This window comes from Perca fluviatilis, chromosome 21 (assembly GCF_010015445.1).
Source record: "Perca fluviatilis chromosome 21, GENO_Pfluv_1.0, whole genome shotgun sequence".
NCBI lineage: Eukaryota > Metazoa > Chordata > Actinopteri > Perciformes > Percidae > Perca > Perca fluviatilis.
Window position 1 is genome coordinate 22424387 of NC_053132.1, and position 23177 is coordinate 22447563.

The following is a 23177-nucleotide window of genomic DNA, read 5'->3' on the forward strand; positions in this document are numbered from 1 at the left end:
TTAAAAATAAACTTGTTTGTTTTATTGTCAACAGAAGAGAGGAACATCAAAATATATTAAAGTTATGATAAATCAAATGTATAAAAATACAAACTTAAGATATTTAACTTATAGTCCTTTGAACAAAAACACAATAACAACAACAATTTAAGTTACCAGTATTATTAGACTTGGTAAGCTTCATAAATATAACTTTGAACAAAACCGGTAACAAAAATAAACATGGTTGAAGGGTGTTTCGTCCGTTTTAATTTAATTTTTTAAATATTAATTTATCGGCCATTATAAATGGCGATACCGAAAGTTTGGAAAATGCCTAATATCGGCCGATAATATCGGCCCCCCAATATATCGGTCGGGCTCTAATGCATAGTGTACTCGCCATGCTGTTTTTCCTTTGCTTCCAAATTCTAATCTTTTGCAACAACACTGGTGATGGGGTTTCTTTTATATTCAAAATAATTCATTTTGAAATCATTTTAGACAAGACTTTACTCTTCAGGTCGGTAACCATTTAAGTCTGGCAGACAAAAACTTGCTCTGTAACAAAATAGAGAATTATATTTAATACGAGCCCTCCCCCCACGCCTGGATACAGACAACCATGCTAATAGCTACATGATTAATATGGTATATTTTCAGTACGGGGAGGTGTTTCCGTGAAAAGCCACGAGGCCTTAAAATGTTACAACCTAGTTTTTAGTAGCTTACACCAATTTTCCAGCCAGGTCTGCAGACTAAAAATGGTTCTGCGACTCTCATACACACCTCTGAAATAGTGGCTGTGCCGTAAAAATGTCCCCTTATCTTTCCTGTGTGTGTAAATCCTGGCTTGTCTAATCCAAGCAATGCAACCCAAATAAAGAATGGCTGTGGTGAGACAGGAAGGATAAAGTGGGGGAGAAAAAGAGAGAAGGAAAACAAGAGGGAGGTGAAATCCCATCGTAGGAAAGAAGAAAATCAAGTGAAAACAGAAAATTAAGTGCATACTTTGCCATTTTATATAAATATCAAGAAACATGTGCCTGGGCTGCGCTCAATGTATTTTGGAAGTGAGGTAAGTGTTTAGCTTTTGGCAGGTTCTGTTCTGGTTTGTTAAATGAGTTTAGCGACTTTAGCATTGGATCCAAACTCAGTGCACTCTGCATTGACACCAGACATGCCATCTGCTGCAACTTTAACAGGTTTAAGTAATACAATATGAGACAAAGCAACAGCCAACTCGGCCTTTGACGCAGCATTTCTACCGAATGAATATAAACCAAAGGGGAAAAAAAGAAAGAAAAAAAGACTTCAAATGGCATTTGGTGTTGCTAAGAAGCGTATTCATGCTAAGTATGGAATATGGGAGTCTAAGAATGGAAACAAGGGTCGGGAAAACAGGTAAAAGGAGAGGCAGGTACCAAATCACTCGTCCTAAGTAGGTACAAATGGAGGGATGAAAGATATATGGCCTTTACCTTCCATAGACGATGTTGAGGTTAGTGTCGATGATGGTGATGGCGGCGGGCGGCTACGGTGACGCTGACGTCCTGCTCCCTCGGGTGTCCTTCAGATGCCAGGACAGGAAAAAGGTGGGCTGACTTTTCAGCAACTGGAGCGCCCCTGCCTATGACATCAGAAGTGAGAGCATTAGTTTTTACTCATCGCCTCAGGTGCATTTTCTCCGGCCACTCACTCCCCCCCTCCGCTGACCACACTTTGTTGTAGCCACGGTACGATTTCCACTCGGTCTGATGTGTGGTCACTTATGCATTAGTGCTGTAGACAATACTCTTTTTGATTCTTACATGGTTGAACAAAATCAGATCGTAACACACGTCTTGTATTTCTTGTATAAGGACTTTTCCCAGATGTAACCGAGAATGGTGGAAGTGGAGAAACGTTAATAGTTTTTTAGACCGATTTCTACATGACTGACTAAATAGGAACTTTAAATATAAAAAAAAACAAGACCTTAAAGGTCCCATATTATCCTCATTTTCAGGTTCATGCTTGTATATTGGGTTTCTACTAGAACATGTTAGCATGCTTTTATGTTCAATAAATACATTATGTTTCTCATACTGTCTGGCTGAATATTCCTGTCTTCACCCTCTGTCTGAAACGCTCCGTTTTAGCGCCCGCTTCTTTAAGTCCCCCTAAAGAAAACCCCTGTCTGCTCTGAATGGCCAGTGTTTCCCGGTCTTACCGGGGATTTCCACTGGATGCGTAACAGCTGCGGACCGGCTCCGCTGCGTGTCTGCTGCGTGCTCCGCCGTCCGTCAATACCCACCGGGTCCGGATTTGTTGCGGAACGGCTGCGGCCGTAACTGTAGTCACGAGGACCCACAAGTTCTCGTGAATTCAGGTAGAATAGAACCACAAAACCAACAACAGTTTGTTTCCATCCAGAGTAGTAGAGGGGAAACGACTCTGAGCTGTGTTTTCAAGGTGTAGTGCAGGGAAATATGATCCGCCGTGAGCACGGTGTATTTTGAAAATTAACCGGATATTTATTTTGTTTCTGTGCTCGACTTCCTGTCCCGCACTATCTGCCGTGTGCTGAACGGTGCTGAATTGCTGCGGAGCTCTCCGTCGTCCGTCAAAAATAGAAGCTCTGCGTATCTGCTGCGGAGGGCTGCGGACTGATGGAACTGGGACGGATTCGGGACGCAGACGTTCCGCAGTCTGTGGAAATACACAGATTGACTTTAATGGAAACCTAATGACTCCGTCGACGTTCCGCAGACGTTCCGCATCCAGTGGAAATTGCCGGTTATGCATTTGCCTTCTCTGAGTCTCTGCACCGTCATTGCACCCGGGGAATGAGTGTAACGCCACTGTAGCGGCACTTTCTACCTTCATATTGTATTGTTGTGACATCACAACCCTACGGAAGACCTGACAGCTCTATTTTCCCGTGTTTTTGTGTCCAAGTGACTAATGTACAATTAACACCAATGATTTGAAATTGGGCCAGTATTGAGCGATAGCCCTGCAGCCGACAGCCGCATAACCGGCTGCAACGTGGGCCGACAGCAACCGTCAATGTAGGTCAACAAAAAGTGCTTGTTTTTGCCACTGACAGGCTCTGATTGTTATAAGTTTGTGACTACAATATGAAAAGTCTTGTTCTGAAATCTTGCGAGGTGACTCGTTACCAGAAGACGACTGTGTCGAATGCGAGTAAGAGCGTTGTTTGGAGTGAGAGTTTGTCGTACAGAAACCGTAGCTTGTGTTATCTAAAAGATTTTCAATTGCGCCTTTCCGAATTGTGCTAACAAAATGTCCATCTACACTTCGCGCAGCTTTTATCGACGTGTCCTTTGGATACGGACAGGCTGAAGCTAGTTGTGCTGGCATGGCTGTGGTAATGAAGTCTGTTCAGCTTTGACTGAAGGTTTTTGTGTGATGCACATATTAGGTGCTACATGCCACTGTGAGCACAAAAGATGGCATGTAACTGCAGTCCTGATGGACATGTCATGATAATGAGCAACTTGAACACAGGAGCTGGTTATTACTCAATAACTGCATTTGTATGCACAATGCCAATATGTCAAATAGATACAAAACCTATATAAAGTGATGATGGGACAATAAAACAGCTAACTCAGCCCTAACATTTCAGTACACGTGTCCTTACTTTTGTGTCCGTTTCCAAAATTTTGAGTGGATAAATAATGCTTACAATTGTCTTAACCCTTGTGTTGACTTTGGGTCAAATTGACCCATTTTCGATTTTTGTTTTATATCAGAAAAAAATGGGACGTAGAAATAAGCGCTGAAAATGTGTAGAAGAAAAATGTTACACTTTAAAACATTGGAAAAAGCAAAAACAAACAATGAAGAAATAACCGATAGAAGACATGTCTCACTCATAACCATCGCAAAACTGGATTTCATCCACACCAGTGAATCAGACACCACACATCTGAAACCTAGCAGTTTGATGGCAGTCTGCCATCTGTATCTCACCGGAACTACACTGCAGCTGACAGTTGCACCTGAAAAACGCTTGCGGCAGAGATTGTCTTGCCAAACACAGATTTAACTAATAACATAAGAAATGGCTGCATTCCAAAGGAAAAGCCCAGGTGTTACTAATAACGTTGACGATGGCTCTGTTCTTTTCAAGTGTTTATTAAAAAAAAAAAACGTGACACATAAACCGTTTTGCGCTGGACAGATCTGTGCCATTTCCTGTTTCTCTATCAGAAAGACAGAGGCGACATCACGCATGACAAACGTATGATATCACAAGCCATCTTTAAATATATTTAATATTCATTGTTATTTCCCGGCATGCAATTCCTGCAGACGCTCTGCAGACAACTTTTTAAGATTTTTTGGGGCATTTTAGGCCTCTAATTGACAGGACAGCTGAAGAAGTGAAAGGGGAGAGAGAGGGGGGAATGACATGCAAAGGGTCGCAGTTCAGAGTCAAATCCGGGCCCGCTGCGTTGAGGAGTAAGCCTCTATACATGGGCGCCCGCTCTACCAACTGAGCTATCTGGGCGCCCGCTCTGCATACAACTTTTGTGTGCGTTTTACACTTGAGCCTACGTATGCCGAGATAGAAAAACTAATTTTCAGCTGACGAGGTACTAGAGTAAGTGCTGATGGCTGTAAAGGCAGGACTGGTTGACTTTTCCCCGGTTTGTCTTGGGGACCTTGGATAACACCAGCAGTATTTTAACACATATGCAGTGAAAAGCAAAAATCCTCCACAGAGCCCCCACACACACACACACACACACACACACACACACACACACACACTTTGTACAGTCAATTTAATTTGTTTCTGAACTGAGTGACAGCTGGACACCTTGGATAAACTAAGCCATTGGCTGTATTATGTAACAAAGTATTTCACAATTGCTGCAACCACTATTTTGGAAGCACACTTGAACATGCGGCAATAACAGTTTAAAACAACCGACAAATAAGATAATGATGAATAATGACTACAGTGTTGTCCAAAAGCCACTTCACACTGCGCTTCCAACTTTGAGTGCTAACCTGGCGCGACAGGCTAAGCTTTATTTTCATCAACTCCCTATTTTCTCTTTGAGTCATCATGTTCTGACATTATTCTTGGAGAGCTGCTATGATGCACGTATCTTGTTCGCTCCAGATAAAACAAAGACTCTGGCCCGTCCCTCTCCTTCCTCCCGGCTCTCGCTGTCTGAAACTCAACTCCCTCCATCCCCGACTGTATCGTGTTCAGCCAGTCCCCTCCCTCTCCTCTCTCTCATTTCTTGGCATGCGGTTCAGCGCATGAGGTCCTGGCCTGGGAGGCCTCAGGTTGTAGCAATGACACTGTTTTCACTACACTGCCCTCTCAAGGCAGACGCAGCCCGTATCAGGTTTCATACCATGGTCCATTAGGCTGGTGACTCATCAGCAATAACCCGGACGGTTTTCCCCTCTGTTCATAGCTACAACATCTGGGGAACCCATGGCCAAAGGGCAAGAGGACAAGAGCAGCACCCCTCGAGTGCGTGCGGTGCTAACCCGACCACCATCTACCTTGGGTATTACACTGACTGTAGTGGATAAGTACCTCAGAGTTTCCCTCAGATCAGACTGATGGCAGCATTACGGTTGGGCCCTATAGTTTTTGCGATAACAGAATCATGGGACGGAATCATGAAATTGAGAATAAAAAAAAGAAGCTATAATACAGATTCCATAGTGTCCAACATTCAGTCAGTGCTAAAAGCTAACAGGAGATTTGAAACTATGACTACATATAGAAGTAGGTTTCTAACTGAGCTGCCCCACTGTAACTGTAGTTTAAAAAAATTGTTAAAAATACATTAGAAAATAATTCCCAGTGGCTTAGGCCTGGAGGGGGGCAAGTTAGGCCCGGTGGACCACCAGGCTTGCTATACACTGGGGGAAACCCTGTACCTCAACCCCACTTGACAATATCCGAACTATCCTTTTAAAGCTGTTGCCAAACATGGAACCATAGTTTTTCTGGAGCCTATTAACACCTTGGCTCCAACGCAACAGATGTTCCAACCCTAAACAGATATTTTTCAAACATTACTGATTCTACTATGATCTTATTATAAAAGAGAGCAGTTAGCGGATGACATGCCCCTTGCCTTTGGAAAGTAACACTTACTCTATTTAGCCAGGCATGATGACGACAGCAAATACACACACAGTTTAATCCATTCCTCACACTTTTGTGCTTGTGTATTTGGTTTTGGAGTGTATTGAAGAAAAGGCAGCACAACCTAAACTCTTCCTCGAGGCCCACAGACCTACTGGGCCTAGTCATGGTTACTAAGCCATGATTCGACGATTGCGGTCCAGGGGTGTGATGGCCGAAGCCACAAACGGTAACAGCCAGTAATGATATATTGATATATTGTACACAACTTCAGCCCATTTTCTTAAGTACACAGATTGATTTATTTTGGAGTCAGCCACACCCCAAACAATTTGTGCACACAAAAGTACACATTACACCGTTTATTTGATTTGTAATCTATATATTTATCTGCTTTTAGCTTTACACTGTTTAAATGAAGTACACACATTTTTTCCATTGTAGGGTTAAATAATAATTTTTCTGTTATATTAATCATTATGGTTTGTCTTGTTACCATGCTGGTTGGGAGGTTCTTCCTGGTGACGAAAAGGCATGGCCAAGGCTTTAGAATTGTTAAATCATGTGACCTGCCAATTGAGCCATAACATGTGCTGCCATGTTGCAGGGGGGATTTAGGTTTAGCTTGGTTTTGTTAATTAATTGCTTATGTCCATCTTGGTTTCTCCCTTGTGTGTCCTTTGGTTTGGCCAATCCGGTTATTTGTCCCCTTGTGTCCCATTCTGTTAAGTCAGTTTGTTTCACATCCTGTTTTGTTGTTGCTAATTTTGAGTATAATTATATTTAGTTGACCTCTTTTAAAGGCCTAGATATTCAGTTCTTGGTTCCCTCTTTTTCAATCTAAACTCCTGTTCTTTTCATTACCTTACTGCTTTGGTCTCTGACAGGCAGGGTCAAGGAAAAGGTTGATTGATTTAACAAATTCATACAAATCTGTATCACCCAGAATAACTCACCTCCCATAATTCTTTATGGCTATAAACTAGTGATGGCGAGATGAAGCCTCATGAAGCATTGAAGCGTTCCAAAAAGGGTTCATTTTTCGAGGATTCACTTGCTCACAATACCACCCGTTGGTCAAAGAGTGTAAAACAGACAGATGTATTACAGATGACCAATGTGATCTGTCATACACTGTATCAGAGATGGTTTTTGACTGGACTTTGTGCCAGTAAATGCTTAGAAATAACGATGAAGAAAAATACATTTCCACGTAATCCATTTATATCAATATAGTGTGTATTATCTGCGTAGGGAGGTTGGTTGGGGTGGTGGATGGGTCAAACTATACAGGACTTTCACCCCTCAACCGTCCCGCTGTTGTGGCGTTTCATGTCCCCGTTGTTGCGTGCCACAGAGACCGCGGATCGTGTCCCAGCACCCGGGCATCATGTGCCCGTGTGGCGGTCCGTCCCGTTGTTGTCGCCGGCGTGTGTCGTTTAATTTCCCCGTTGTGGCCGCGTGTGGTGGTCCGTCCTGTTGTTGTCGCCGGCGTGTGGCGTTTAATTTCCCAGTTTTTGCGTCCCCCAGAGCAGCCCAGTGTCACGGCAGTTTGCGAAATGGTCACGTTCGAAAATCGTAACCTGTACACGAAATAAACGAGAAAATCGTGACCTGTACACAAATCGATAAATAAAAATAACGTGACTATTTACGAATTGGCGTGAGACCGGGTTGTTCATGACACATGAACTCTAACCATAACTTGTCATGACAAAAACCGAATGACACGTTCATGACAGTATCATGTCACTCTTGTAGATACCTTCAAGTAAAGTGTAACCCTACAAACAATCCCATCCCAGACCAACCTTAACCAATCAGCAGAGAACTATTTAGCAATATCCAAGAGACGACATCCAAAAATCTTCACGTCCGAAGGCAAGGTCGACACAGAACACACGGAGATAAATTGTGATCAAAAGACAACAAGAGGCAGTGGGAGCATAACTCAAGCTCGGTGGGATCGCACGGGTGGGGATCTTCTATAACTCATGCAGGGCTGCTGCTCTCTGTTGCCAGTAACTGTCACAGTGGCTTAGGGCTTTGGCTGAGTGGTCCAACAAGCAGCTCGGAGCAGGAACATCCTGGAGAGAACAAAGAGTTTTCGACATGAGCTGTGGCCTAATGGGCGGGGAGTCAAGGCCGTAGCTGGAGAGCTGCTTGTTTGAGTCCACGCTGGAAAAATGTCTATGGGGAAAGTGAAAGTGACGTACTCTGACCTCGAGCATCTCTAACCCGGGTAAATGACGAGAAAATAGACAAAGCAACATATGTTGTTGATCAGCACTTCAAACTTTCTACTGAAACACAGAATTATTATGTTTTCACAGCTTAGGGATGCAAATGATCTCATAGCTTCTCTTGTCAGTAAGGAGATGCCTGTCATGGTTTTAAACAAAACAGGCCAATACAGCATCATTGCAAGCGAGTGCACAAGGTAGCAAATAAAACTGTGACTGAACCTTATTAGTAGGCTCCATGACTTGAAAACTGGACTTAATATATGACTACAGTTTAAAATGCTTTCTTTCTGTTAGGAATATATGTCTCTTTAATGCCCAATAAATCTATGGTCCCAATGGTCAGTAATGGCGTGCTGTTGAACTTTATGTTAAATTGTATGTATTGTAATGGTGTTTGAATTCCCTGTGATTTTCCTGTGTCTTTAGTGCAATGGAGTGGGATGATTTGATTGATTGTTGAATAATTAGGCCACAACTCCCTGCTGTAGTGACTCTGCCCTTGTATGTATAGCACTGAATTAAACCGGGCTATGTCAAACGCTCCGAAGAACGCGCCAGCGTTGATTTATTGTGATGTGAGCCTATAATTAAACAGGTGAAATGTCCTCCTTAACTTGGGAACTTGAGATGTGCTACCCGTTCGCTACTTTTTGTGCTGCAGTTTATATGAACATGTTCGCCGTGCAGTCAGTAAATGGCACGGTTGCACAATTTGATTGTAATGTACAACTTTTGGCATTGCATGGAACCCATTCAAACTTAGTAGGCACACGTATGTAACCAATTTCTCCTGTTTTTTTTGTAGCACACTTTGAAAGGATAATAACAATTCTTACCAATCCTGACAGCCGAAGATAATTTAACTTTAACATTTGCAAACATTTTTCCGAGGTAGAGAAGTTCTGAAGTCAGGTTTAGCAATTCCACAATGATGCCTAAAGAAAGCAAATAGACATGAGAAGACCGTTGACATTAACATTAAGTTGTATAGAATAAACTGACATTGAACATGCAGCAACAAGCATACGATGCCATTTAGTAATGTTCGCCTGTTAGCTAAGCCGACAGTAAGCTAGCAATAACAATAACATGTATATAGGTTTTTAAAATGTGTATAGCTTTTAGGATTATTACCATTAGATTTAAAGACAAGCACATACTTTATGTCCTCATTTTGAATTTCAAAGTTTTGCTAAACTGAAGCAAACATTTGGCTCCGACCCTGATGCTTTAACCAATTAAGTTATTTCTCCCCTCAGGGCAGCTCAGGCTCTGAGAAACATTTGTAAAAATCCATCTTTCAATCTGGAATATCTTTCCCCCAAATAATTCTTCTCGAGCATTGAGCCAAAGTACAGCGGTGGCTCAGTAAGCATGCTGTAAAAAGTTGATGGTTACAGCTACATTGTGTGTCTCTCAAGGCCTACTGTGCACCTATCCAAACAGTATCAGTGGATCCAGTTCAAGTTCACAGGATAACCTCAGTTATTCCTTTCCAAATCAAGCTGATTGATATCGGAGCCAGAACCAAATCAAAGAGGATGGAGGAACATGAGCATTAGAGCAGCGGGGCGGTGAAGATTCAGCGCTAATGTTTTCAAGATCACAGGAAGTGACACAGAAAATATAAAAGCCACAGTTAAGTTGAGCTGATATATGAGGATGATATCAGCCTTTTATTAAACCCTAAGTCAGATGATCAGTCAGTGTCCACCCTAACCACACAGTGACATAAAAAAAGAGCTGAATCCCTATTTTCTTTGGCACTTTTTTATTAATAATTTATTAGCCTGTAGCCACCCTTAGCAAGACTTTCCTCTCCTGCTGTGGCCACCCATGCTAATCTAAGCACTGAAAAATGGCTTGGATAAAAACTGTCAAACAGCATGTCATGTTATTTTCTGACTTAATACCTTATGTAGCAACCCCTAAATCAAACTACATCTAAACAATTTGGGGAGGAAATAAGGTAGGCAACTTTCTCTATAAGAAGATAACACCTACTACACATGTAAGCTATACATCTAGGCTAGCACTAGCTAGCTATGTTTACGCACTAGACTGTGCCCCACATAGGTCATTTCTACAAGTAGCTTATTACAACCCATATTTAGGTTTATTGTTGGGTGGCAACCTATAGTGGCCGAGGTAAGTATGACGGGGCACATACTGAAGTCATGTGACGTCGGGTATAAAGCGCAGTAAAGTCTGTGTAGGATGGAGGGATGGTTCAAAGAAACACAGGACTTTGACCCACGAGACCGCTGTGTGGGTCCCCTGGACACCCAAAGTCAACGAATTATTTTAATTTGCGTACATAAACTTGTAAGTTAGTTCACATTTGTATAGATTATAGACTGTATATAAAGATGAATCCACTGTACAAAAGTGAATCCGAAATATCCCGGATACAGGCGCTGCCATATTGTAATTTTGAAGCCAGAGTCTGGACAGTAGCGATCGTGCGGTGAAGGCGCAGTATCGAAGTCCTGCCCATGCACCCGCCCGACCAATTGCGAGTCCTGTCAATCATGACGTTTCGCCCCCCTTTTTATAGCATCAAATAACTAATAAAAAACCATCTTTGGGAAACAAGTGTAGGCTACTTTGATTTGTTAAGTTTGATCATGCCCCATCCACTAACATGGAAGGGGTGGGATTTTCTTTAGCAGTGGGGGCAGGTCATTCCAAATCAACATAGACGAAACACTACTTACATACTTTAGCCAGTCACTAGGGGTCAACCAAGATGTTTTGGCTTCACTTACACTAGGAGTGTCAAACTCAACTTCTCTGAGGACCACTCTGGAACCAGACATGTAGACTTTATTGACTTGCTTCTATTTCAGCGAAAGAGTCATATATGCCAAGAATGTTGGAAAAAATTGACAGACGTTGCAAAAAGCAACAGAAATGTCGAAAAAAGGGGCAAAAACGTCAAAAATAGCGCTAATTTTTTTTTACAAGTGTCAAAAACATTGAAAAAAATCCCCCAAAATGTGGGAAATCTCTAACAATGTCGTGAAAAAGCGGCAAAAAAAATGAGGCGCGCCAATATTTATTGAGAACCTAAATTGATATGCGGGGCCGGTTCAGAGTTTGCGAGGGGCCGGATTTGGCCCGCGGGCCTTAAGTTTGACACGTGTGACTTACGTGTGGTATAGGTAACCACGTCACATACTTATGTACGTAACTGAAGTAACGTAAAACAAACATACTTATTTTAACCCAAACCATGATAATTTTCCTAAACCTAGCCACGTAGTTTGGTTGCCTTAACCTAACAAACTGTGACCGTTTCACAACGCTAATTACTTATTTAAAACTGCAAACATTAGGTATGAGGACATATTGATGTCCTGCCACCGGTAGGGGCGGTCATTTAGGAAACGCTCCTGTGGGTCGTATTAGAGACAAAGATATTGACTTATGTGATTGTGTGGGTTGGAATACTTGTTGTTATGCCCGGTATATTGGCTGGGGCTGTTGAGAGATGATCAACAGTAGGGACAGATGCTTACTCTGATGCATGCACAGACACACAGACACACACACACAGACACACACACCCACAGACACACAGGAGCCTAGTGTTATTGATGGTTATGGTAGCAAATATGTCAACGCTCACTGAATGAATAGTGCTCATCATCATCATCATCAACTTACCTCTCTGATTCAGGCCATGTCTCCTGGGCCAATGAGCCAGAACGGCAGTCCAAAAGGAGGTTAAAAAAAAAGATAGGAGGAGAGGAGGACTTCTCATTAAAGTGTGTTTAACCTCGGAGACAATATTAATCAAAAGACAGTACGGCTTTTCCATGCAGGGCCTCAGTGTGTGTTCTTGTTCTTCAGCTGCAGACAGTAAGATATGTGTTTGATACGGGTTATATGTTTGATTTTGGGGCTAGCGATTAAGGCAGCAGAACTCTGCAATGTGAAGAGGACAAGTCATGCAATGTCTCAGTCACCTCATTTCATATTTTCTCTGTTTCTGTTTATTGCCAAGCATGGTATCCCATAATGCACAGGAACTGCCGATATATCTTGGCTACTTGCGGTTAGTGGGGGCATGAACCTGACATTCTGCCAAAGCAACCCGTCTCTCTCTCTCTCTCTCTCTCTCTCTCTCTCTCTCTCTCTCTCTCTCTCTCTCTCTCTCTCTCTCGGTTGGCTTGTGTCTGGTTATTGCCTACACACACACACACACACACACACACACACACACACACACACACACACACACACACACAGAACCAGATACAGTAAGATAATATGTAACTATGCCAATTAGTCCTTGGCAGAATTATGTGTGACTATAGAGAAAAAAGCCAGTAGAACAACGCAAGGAAGAACATTACGACCCCGTGTAATAAAACTAAGTGGGGGAGCTGCTGCGGTCAGCGCACGTGCACGTCCAGACACCCCAGAGAGGTGTTACGGTGAAAAGTGTTTCTCAGCATTTCTACTTCACCCATCAGGATCAAATTCACTAGGCAGAATTTGCCAGTGATTGGCAACACCTAGAAATGATCTTTTCGTATGTGTGTTTGCATATAATGTTCAATTAATGTGGTTAATATTGGGGCTGTGGAATTAATCAAATTTAAATTTCGGCTCCTAGTGATCACAAAACCAATGTAAATCGAGAAAAGAAGATTATTTTGCGCATAACAAAAGAGCGCCTCATGAAGGGCTTGTCAATGACACTTTGCTGATGCTTAGTCACCAGCGTGACCTTATAAACCATCTGCTGACGCCCTGGCACAATTTTTAGCATGGAGTCTGTTTTACAATGTTTTTAATGCGGTAAATGGACTTCTGGGATGTCTGACGGAGAGTGGAATGGGGGGAGGTGTGGGCCGAGAGAGCTGACGGTGAAGGGCCATTGACAGTCAGCATGGTAACATGTAAACAAGCGGAGTGAATAGAGACACCGTGATCGTGACTGTGCATGTGTCTGCACCTTTAAAAGGGGCCTTGTTTTCAGTGTATTTAAATTCATATGAAAGAGATCACATATTTGGGTCATAGGTGGAAATCTCGGGGAGTCGAGACCCCCCCCGCTAAAAATATCATTAAAACCCATGCGGTGTATTGTAAATAATATAATTATACATACCTAAAATAATTGAGTAAGTAGTAAAATAATACAAACGGGGCAAAAAGTGTGTTTTAAGTTTAGAAACAACTTCAGTTGGAATCGTTTCAGTAGTTGTGGAAGGGAAGGCTATCTTATTCACTTCAAACACTGGGATACAAGAACAAGAGATTCTTTCCTCTATTACAGATGATGCTGAGTCAGTCAATGAATTACGCCGCCTTCACACTGGCAGTTGAAATCAGCTCCGATACGGCTTCGAAACGACCGGAAGTCACTCATTTCCTATGGAGATTCGCAGACCGCATGCGAATGGGTCCGAACCGGGTCCGAACGAATGCGGTGCGAAAAATGATAATAACCAATGTATTTTTCCATGAGTCCGCTACAGTGCCTTGCGAAAGTATTCGGCCCCCTTGAACGTTTCGACCTTTTGCCACATTTCAGGCCTCAAACATAAAGATATAAAACTGTAATTTTTTGTGAAGAATCAACAACAAGTGGGTCCCAATTATGAAGTGGAACGAAATTCATTGGCTATTTCAAACTTTTTTAACAAATAAAAAACTGAAAAAGTGGGCGTGCAAAATTATTCAGCCCCTTTACTTTCAGTGCAGCAAACTCTCTCCAGAAGTTCAGTGAGGATCTCTGAATGATCCAATGTTGACCTAAATGACTAATGATGATAAATAGAATCCAGCTGTGTGTAATCAAGTCTCCGTGATAAATGCACCTGCTCTGTGATAGTCTCAGAGGTCCGTGTAAAAGCGCAAGAGAGCACATCGAAGAACAAGGAACACACCAGGCAGGTCCGAGATACTGTTGTGGAGAAGTTTAAAGCCGGTTTGGATACAAAAAGATTTCCCAAGCTTTAAACATCCCAAGGAGCACTGTGCAAGCGATAATATTGAAATGGAAGGAGTATCAGACCACTACAAATCTAACGAAGACCCGGCCGTCCCTCTAAACTTTTAGCTCATACAATGAGAAGACTGATCAGAGATGCAGCCAAGAGGCCCATGATCACTCTGGATGAACTGCAGAGATCTACAGCTGAGGTGGGAGACTCTGTCCATAGGACAACAATCAGTCGTATACTGCACAAATCTGGCCTTTATGGAAGAGTGGCAAAAAGAAAGCCATTTCTTAAAGATATCCATAAAAATTTCGTTTAAAGTTTGCCAAAAGCCACCTGGGAGACACACCAAACATGTGGAAGAAGGTGCTGTGGTCAGATGAAACCAAAATCGAACTTTTGGCAACAATGCAAAACGTTATGTTTGGCGTAAAAGCAACACAGCTCATCACCCCTGAACACACCATCCCCACTGTCAAACATGGTGGTGGCAGCATCATGGTTTGGGCCTCCTTTTCTTCAGCAGGGACAGGGAAGATGGTTAAAATTGATGGGAAGATGGATGGAGCCAAATACAGGACCATTCTGGAAGAAAACCTGATGGAGTCTGCAAAAGACCTGAGACTGGGACGGAGATTTGTCTTCCAACAAGACAATGATCCAAAACATAAAGCAAAATCTACAATGGAATGGTTCACAAATAAACATATCCAGGTGTTAGAATGGCCAAGTCAAAGTCCAGACCTGAATCCAATCTAGAATCTGTGGAAAGAACTGAAAACTGCTGTTCACAAACGCTCTCCATCCAACCTCACTGAGCTCGAGCTGTTTTGCAAGGAGGAATGGGCAAAAATGTCAGTCTCTCGATGTGCAAAACTGATAGAGACATACCCCAAGCGACTTACAGCTGTAATCGCAGCAAAAGGTGGCCGACCAAAGTATTAACTTAAGGGGGCTGAATAATTTTGCACGCCCAATATTTCAGTTTTTTATTTGTTTAAAAGGTTTGAAATATCCAATAAATTTCGTTCCACTTCATGATTGTGTCCCACTTGTTGTTGATTCTTCACAAAAAATTACAGTTTTATATCTTTATGTTTGAGGCCTGAAATGTGACAAAAGGTCGAAAAGTTCAAGGGGGCCGAATACTTTCCGCAAGGCACTGTATGTTAAAGGGGTGATAGAATGATTATATAGGGTATTTCACACTGTTCCTTATGGTCTCCTAATGGGGTATGTAACATTGGTTGGGCTGAAAATGGCCTGGTTGATATTTTATTGGCCCTTATGCATCCCTGTGTTTTGGCCCTATTTGTAACAAGAGCTTTTCTTCCAAATATGGTATGGTCATGAATATTTAGATGAGCTGCGTGCTGATTGGTTGAGCGACTTGCCATACGCAGACAGAGACGCGCGCTGATTGGTTGAGCGAATCCCCAATACACATACATTAGAGAAGCGACAGAATCTCATATTCCAGACACTGCAATGTTTCATTACCAAATTCACTTCTGAGACTTTTTTAAGCGAGAAATCAACTATATAAAGCTGAAATATGGGCCGTTTTACAAAAATTGATGGCTAATTGCAAATTTGGTAAGACGTGTCGGACTTTAGGAGCTCCACACAGTCTGACGAGAAAGCGGCAGCCTGCTGGGCTCCATACCCAGGGTAAAGTCACCCTTTGTGGAAACTGCACTACGGGGCTCCGCGGCCAGCTGCCGGCATAACTCTAATATATTTACGGTTTGAATTTCGTCACGCCACTTATATAACATCATTCCCCAATGTCTTATAAAGCTAACCGTTGTGTCCAATTTGATTTTAAGGCATTTTTACGGACGCGAGGAGTCTTTGTAGGACGAGCAGCTGCTTGCTATATGTCCCATTCATTACAATGGGGAAATACCGCAGCTAGCTGCTGCTACACTGTCGCCATAACTAAATTATATTTACAGTTAGAATTTCGTCACGCCACTTATATAACATCATTCCCCAATGTCTTATAAAGCTAACCGTTGGGTCCGATTTGATTTTAAGGCATTTTTATGAACGCGAGGCGTCTTTGTAGGACGAGCAGCTGCTTGCTATATGTCCCATTCATTACAATGGTGAAATATCGCAGCTTGCTCACTTTCGCATAACTAAAGTATATTTACGGTTTGAATTTCGTCACGGCATGAATATTACAGGTTCCTCAAGGTCTTACAAAGCTTAGCTAACACTTGTCCGATTTCGGATTTCAATTGAATGTATTTTTGTGAATGTCAGAGTAAGGAGGAGGCTAGCTAGCTCTCATTGATGGACTCCATCTCACCGCGGCTCTATCAATGAGACTCGCGGACAAGAGGCGTTTATTTCCCCGATTGTTTGTTTAAATAACTCAACACACATACCCATTATAAGATTAACTGGAACCTGCGGGCTGCGGTAAAAGACAAGCTTGCTGACACTGCGGTCAGGGCAGCGATGTAGGAACCCAGGCAGCACCAACACCGGCACTAAACTCCGACACACAGTCGGAGAAAAGTTGCGGCCCATATTTGAGCTTTATATGGTTGATTTCTCGCATAAAAAAGTTTCAGAAGTGAATTTTGTAATGGAATAGCAGAGATCTGCGTGACCTAGCTAGATTCAGAAAACTACCTGATCTCAGGTCAGTTGTGTAGCCTATGTAAATGTTGGGGCGTGACCGTTCTCTTAATACACCCATGGGCTGACAAAGGTTCCGGTTTTTGGGAGGTTGACGTCAACTTCCAGCTTTGTTGGGATTCGCCCGTTTTCAGCGGCAGTTTCAAAATATGAGATTTTCATAGTAAAGGGGTGTCAATGGGATTTTGAGCTTCTATGTATGTCCTATTTACCCACCGAACTGTCCTCATTCAACTATGACAGGGTAAAATCGGTTTTGCATTCTATCACCCCTTTAACGATTATAACACTTTAAAGGACAATTCGGCGCAAAATGACCCTAGGGGTTAATAACCAATGGTTACCGAGTTGACCGTTCTCTGGGATATGTTTTCATGCTAATCGAATGTGACCAGTTTTAGCGCAAACCGCTAATTAGCTTGTCACGCAATTCGTCGGGGGCCACACGAAAGTAAAAAGAACAGCAACAACAGAACCGTCACGATCAGTCGAACGACAAACGCTGTGCTTGAGCTATGCTACTGGTTACACGGCATTCGGCGTTCGACTGGTCATGACTGTTTTCCCAAGATGGCGCCTGCCTGTATACATGAAGGTACAGTCTGTGTATCATTCGGCATACTTCCGTCAGTACACTGCTAATGTGCACTGACCCCTTACTGCCGTAGTGCCCACTTTCGATGGTTAGTGTTGTCCAAAAAGTAAGTAAGTGTTAAAACACTGGAAATGACAAGCGGTCAGCTCGGCTCGCTGCCTCTGAAAATCGGACGAAAATCTATTAAACTGACCTTTGTTGATCTGAAATGAAGACAAATTCAGCAACTGCGTGGCCTATTTCTCGCTTAAAATGTTTTAAAACTATTTTCGTAAAATACGAGATTGGATTCTGAACGAGCCGCCATTATGCTCTGTTGTGAAATCCAGGAGAAGGCAGACCTATGTGACGCGTTCGTCCAATTAGCTGCCGGTCAACGTCCCTGGTCCCTCCCCTTTCCGCTTCGTAGTCAAGATGACGCCCGTTTAGTGCGCGTAGGGTCCATCGTTCCACACTGAACTTTTTGACCGTTTTTAGGGGGTCATCCGGGTACTTTCAGTGCACTGACTTTTTGCGTTATCTACACTAGATACTTAAAACTAAGTGTTTGAAGTGTGCAAGTAGGCGGTTTGAGACACAGTCACAGTCTTTCTAAACTATCTTTTAAATAAACTGGCTGTACACTTACAAAGTTCGTAATGCTTGGGTTTACATGTAGCGACCCTTATTATGCTACTGTGGAAGTGTGGCGCTATTCTGAGCCTTGTTAGTGGTGTAGAAATAGCTATTTCTTTTTACTTTTGCGTGGCCTTCGATGACTAGCGTTACAAGCTAATTAGCGGTTTGCCCTAGAACTGGTCACATTCGATTAGCATGAAAACATATCCCAGAGAACGGCCGACTCAGTACCAACGGTCGACTCGGTATGTGTTATTAACCCCTAGGTTAATTTTGTGCCGAAATTGTCCTTTATATCAACTCTTTTGATCACCAGCCAACACAGCTAGTAGAAGGTACCAGCCAATCAGATTTCCCACTAGCCACATGTTTGTTTGTTTTTCTCCTAACTAACTTTACTTTCATTTCAGCTCCTCTGGTTTGTTTTGCGCCGTTGCGGTCGTCTTCTCCATTTCAGCGTAGCTCATAATCGAAGCCATAGACGCTAGGCACGTAGCCAATGGTTGTACAACCCGTCACGACATAGTGGTTATGGGAAATGTAGGATTAGGAATACAATCAGTGTTTCCAGATAAAGATTACGTTTCCAAGCCAAACACATCAAGCCTGCCGATTCAAACAGACGCAGTGTTATGACCGAACCGAACTGGCTGGTACCTTTACAATGTTACCTGCCAAAGTTAATTTTTCCCTGCATTTGGCGGGTTGGCAGGTGTCAATTTAAAGCCCTGGTTACCTAGCTTGATAAGGTAGCTTTTTTAATAGCTTGTTGGATAGTTACTTAGTTAGCTAGATGGCTAATTTCACCCACCGTGTTTTCATGCTACACTGGTCATAGAAAATTAATGTCTTGTTTTCTACGATGTGACAAAAGTGTGTAAATTAAACATTAAGTAGTTAAATTTTACTAATTTAGTGGCTGGCTGGCTTGTTCGCTAGCTTGCTTGCTGGCGGGCTCAGTTCAGCATCATCTGTATTAGAGAAAATAATCACTATCGGATGTTTAAAGTGAATGAAATAGCTTTGGCAGCCTACTTACTGGAGTGCCATAACTAAAAATATCCTATACAAGTACAATTTTGGCTGTATTATTTGTCTCCCCTTCAAAATTGTTTTGAAAAACAAAAGTTTATTGTTCTCCCTAACTGTAAGATTAAATTTGAAAATGATTTGTCCCTGGATGATCCAGTGCATCATCAGTCCATGCTAATGTGCTAAAAATGTAAGCTGTACAAATGTAAAAAATAAGCTTCAGAGTAGTTGCTGCATATTGTTGACAGTGACAGAAACAGAAAGAGCTGGGTTCAAAATAGCAGCTGGCTTAGACGTGCACTGCCCCTCACAATGTCTTCACTAAACCTCACAAGGTAGGAAAAAATCAGTGTATCTGCCAGACATAGTAAGAAAATAAATAAAACTAAATTCAGCGTCTCCAAAACATCTGTGTGGGCGAACAGCGAGGGGCAGAGACCGGGAAACGAACACTGTCTGGACTTCCATGTGCATCTGTTGTTTGGACACCACCACCCACGCTAAACAGCTCACCAGTCTTGTCCTGTTACACGTGGAAGACCTCTTCTCAAATATCAAGCCTTCGTAGAGACAAATCTTCAACACAGTGTAGTATGCAACTGGTGGATTGAATATCATTCTTTAAAGGTCCCATATGATAAAACGTGAGAGTTCCATGTCTTTTTTTTTATTATAAAGCAGGTTGAGGTGCTAAATTAATACTGTGAAAGTATCAAAACGCTCAAGCCACAGAGAAATGCACACAGCCAATAGTCAGAAACTGTGTCTTTAAACGAGCCGTCAGGACTTCTGTACGGTGTGATGTCACAACTATACTATATAAAGGTAGAAAGTGGCGCAACAGTGCGGGTACAGTCATTCCCCGGATGCAATGACTGTGCAGAGTAGGGCTGGGTGGTAATACGGTATACCGCGGGGTCTTAAAAATAACAACAGTTTCAATACCGTCATAAAAAAAAATGCAATGCACTTATATAGGAGACAAGGATTAAATATTAAGTCTAATTTATGTAATTATGTGTGGTTGTCATCACGTGACAGTGTGGAGGAGAAAGTAGTTTTTTTGTAAGTTGTTGTTATGTTATTATTGTTTCAGTATTAGTGTTTGGTATTCAGTTTCTGAACGGTGCACAAGCCAACAGTTTGGTGAAGCCGTCTGAGCCTTACGTCATCATTTTTAATTAGTCACGGTAATACCGTATACCGCGGTAAAATAGGGAGGAGGTTTGACGGTATCAAAATTTGGATACCGCCCAACCCTAGAGCAAATGCGGAAGACCCGGAAAGCGCTGACCAATCAGAGCCGACTGGGCTTTTTTCTGGAGGGGGGCTTAAAGAGGCAGGAGCTAAAACGGAGCGTTTCAGACAGATGGAGTCCAGGTACTGTATATTCAGACAAACAGTATGAGAAAAAGAATGTGTTTTTTGAACATTAAAGCATGTAAACATGTTCTAGTAGAAACCCAAAATACTAGAAATTAACAAGAAAATGAGCATTAATATGGGAGCTTTGAAACATTAATAATGTAGAAAATAAAAGTCGCTATCTGAAACCAAAGACAGAAGTGTTTCCCACACACAGACGTGTGCACCGCACTATCAACACCGGCCGGCGCACATTGCATTATTAATTTTTTTTTCTTTCCATGCTCTCCTTCGTCTCTCTGTCACTTGTGTCTCGCTCACATACACACACACACACACACACACACACACAGCTCCTCCCACCGTGCGGTAGGCAGCGTGGCAATGGTTATAGTTAGGGTTAAGATGAGGGTAAGCTGCCTGTATGGCGTCGTTGGGGGGCTTAAAACACCATCGAGCCCACCGTGCACACAGCGTCTGTCTCCATAAAGGAGAGAAGACGGCTGGCGAAATTCACAAGTTCACCAAAGGTTGGTATCTATCTCGTCAACACCTTTACACAATCACACATTCACAATCACCGACCCGACTCTTAGCAAACGAGCGATTGTGCCCGCTTTAGAAAGTTAACTAGTCGCAAGTTTGCGGTAAAATGCAGTGGGGTTGTTGAGGTCAAAACACTATATGTAGCAGCTGTGAATCAAATAAACGTATCATAAATGATGTTATGTCATTTTTTACTCTTACACTGAATGTTTGCTGCTTCAGTCCAGATGAGTATTGAAAAGTATTTTCTGCGACTGAAAAAGGCTCGTGTTGAGGATGAGGACCAGCCTGAAGCGGAGGTATCAGTCTGAAACAGAGCTCAACAGCCCCACCAGTGTATTTAGTTATGTTATTAATTTGTTTACAATATTTCCAGGATTCAACCAGTGAAAGACAGGGTCAGGGAGAGAAAGAGATCGATTCATTAGGCATTAAATTAGGAACTCCTCAGTTTTTGATACTTGATTGTTACAACAACCCCCACAACAAATTATGTAATGGACCCCTTATTTATGCACAGGTATATTAACTGCCCAATTGTGTATACTATATATACTGTGTGTATATATATATATATATATATATATATATATATATATATATATATATATTTTTTTTTTTAAGATTATTTTTGGCCACTTTTAGGCCTTTATTTCCACAGGACAGATGAAGACATGAAAAGGGAGAGAGAGGGGGAATGACATGCAGCAAAGGGCCGCAGGTTGGATTCAAACCCGCGGCCGCTGCATCGAGGAGTAAACCTCGATATGTGTGTGCCTGCTCTACCAACTGAGCTAACCCAGCCACCCCAATTGTGTATTATTAAATCAATTCTTAGTTTTCATGTGGTATGGGATGACATCACACACAAAAATAGCCCTGGTAGCTCACCTGGTTGAGCGTGTGGCCCATATACTAAGGCTCAGTCCTTACCGCAGTGGCCCGGGTTCAAGTCTGGCCCTTTGCCGCATGTCATCTCCCCTCTCTCTCTCTCTCTCTCTCTCTCTCTCTCTCTCTCTCTCCCCACTTTCTGGTCTTCAGCGGTCCTATCAATTAAAGGCCAAACAAACCCCAAACAATGTTAAAAAAAAGAAATGAAGACTTTTGTCAGATGAAATTAATTTTTTCAAAGAAACGGTACACCACTGTACTGTAGTGTACATGGCTCCTGAACCGAAGACAGAAGAGTGAAACATGCTTCAGACATCGACACAACTTACGTTAGTTTAGCATCTTCCAACAAAAAAAACGAGTCTTTTAGTTTGACTGATTAACTCTCTTGCTTAGAGCACGGTTTAAAAGGCAATATATATATATATATAACGCAGGTAACAGAGGACTCCGATCCTGTTCTTCAATTCCAACATCGTATCCTGTTTAGATAAAGTGGTAAAATCAGCTCAGCTCTCCACGCGGAGTGGGGGGGGGGGGGGGGGGGAGGAGACAGCTCGGTATGTCTTGGCCATGAGGTTGTACGTGTAGCAAACGATCGGAGTCTAATATGAGCATTGTCAGCGCAATGTTATTCTACATGAGCTCCACGTTGGGATCTGGAGTCCGGCCTCGCCTTGGGCTTCATCAATCACACCGGCGACAGTGAATGGCAGAATAATATTGTTGCTGGTGGTTGATTGGTTAGTAGTCTCCCCCTGCGAACTGTGTGTACAAGTGAGACAGAGAGCATGAGTGTGAATGTGTGTGTGCATTTGTATGGTAATATGTACCTGCATTCGCGCAGGAGTGTGCGCCAGTGACTTTTGTGTATACATACACAAAAATCACTGGCGCACACTGTGTCTTAGCGTGTCCATGTCTTCTCATCAGCGGTGGAATGAAAGTAAGCACATTTTACCCCAGTACTGTGCTCAAGTACAAATTAGAGGTACTTTACTCGAGTCTGTGTAATTCTACTCTGGTACATTTCAGGGACAAATATTGTACTATATCTGACAGCTTTAGTTACTAGTTACTTTACAAATGGAAATTTTTGGAGACAAAACAAATTTAGCCTATAAACTACTATGTTTTATTGCAAATCAAACCGCCCAACAATA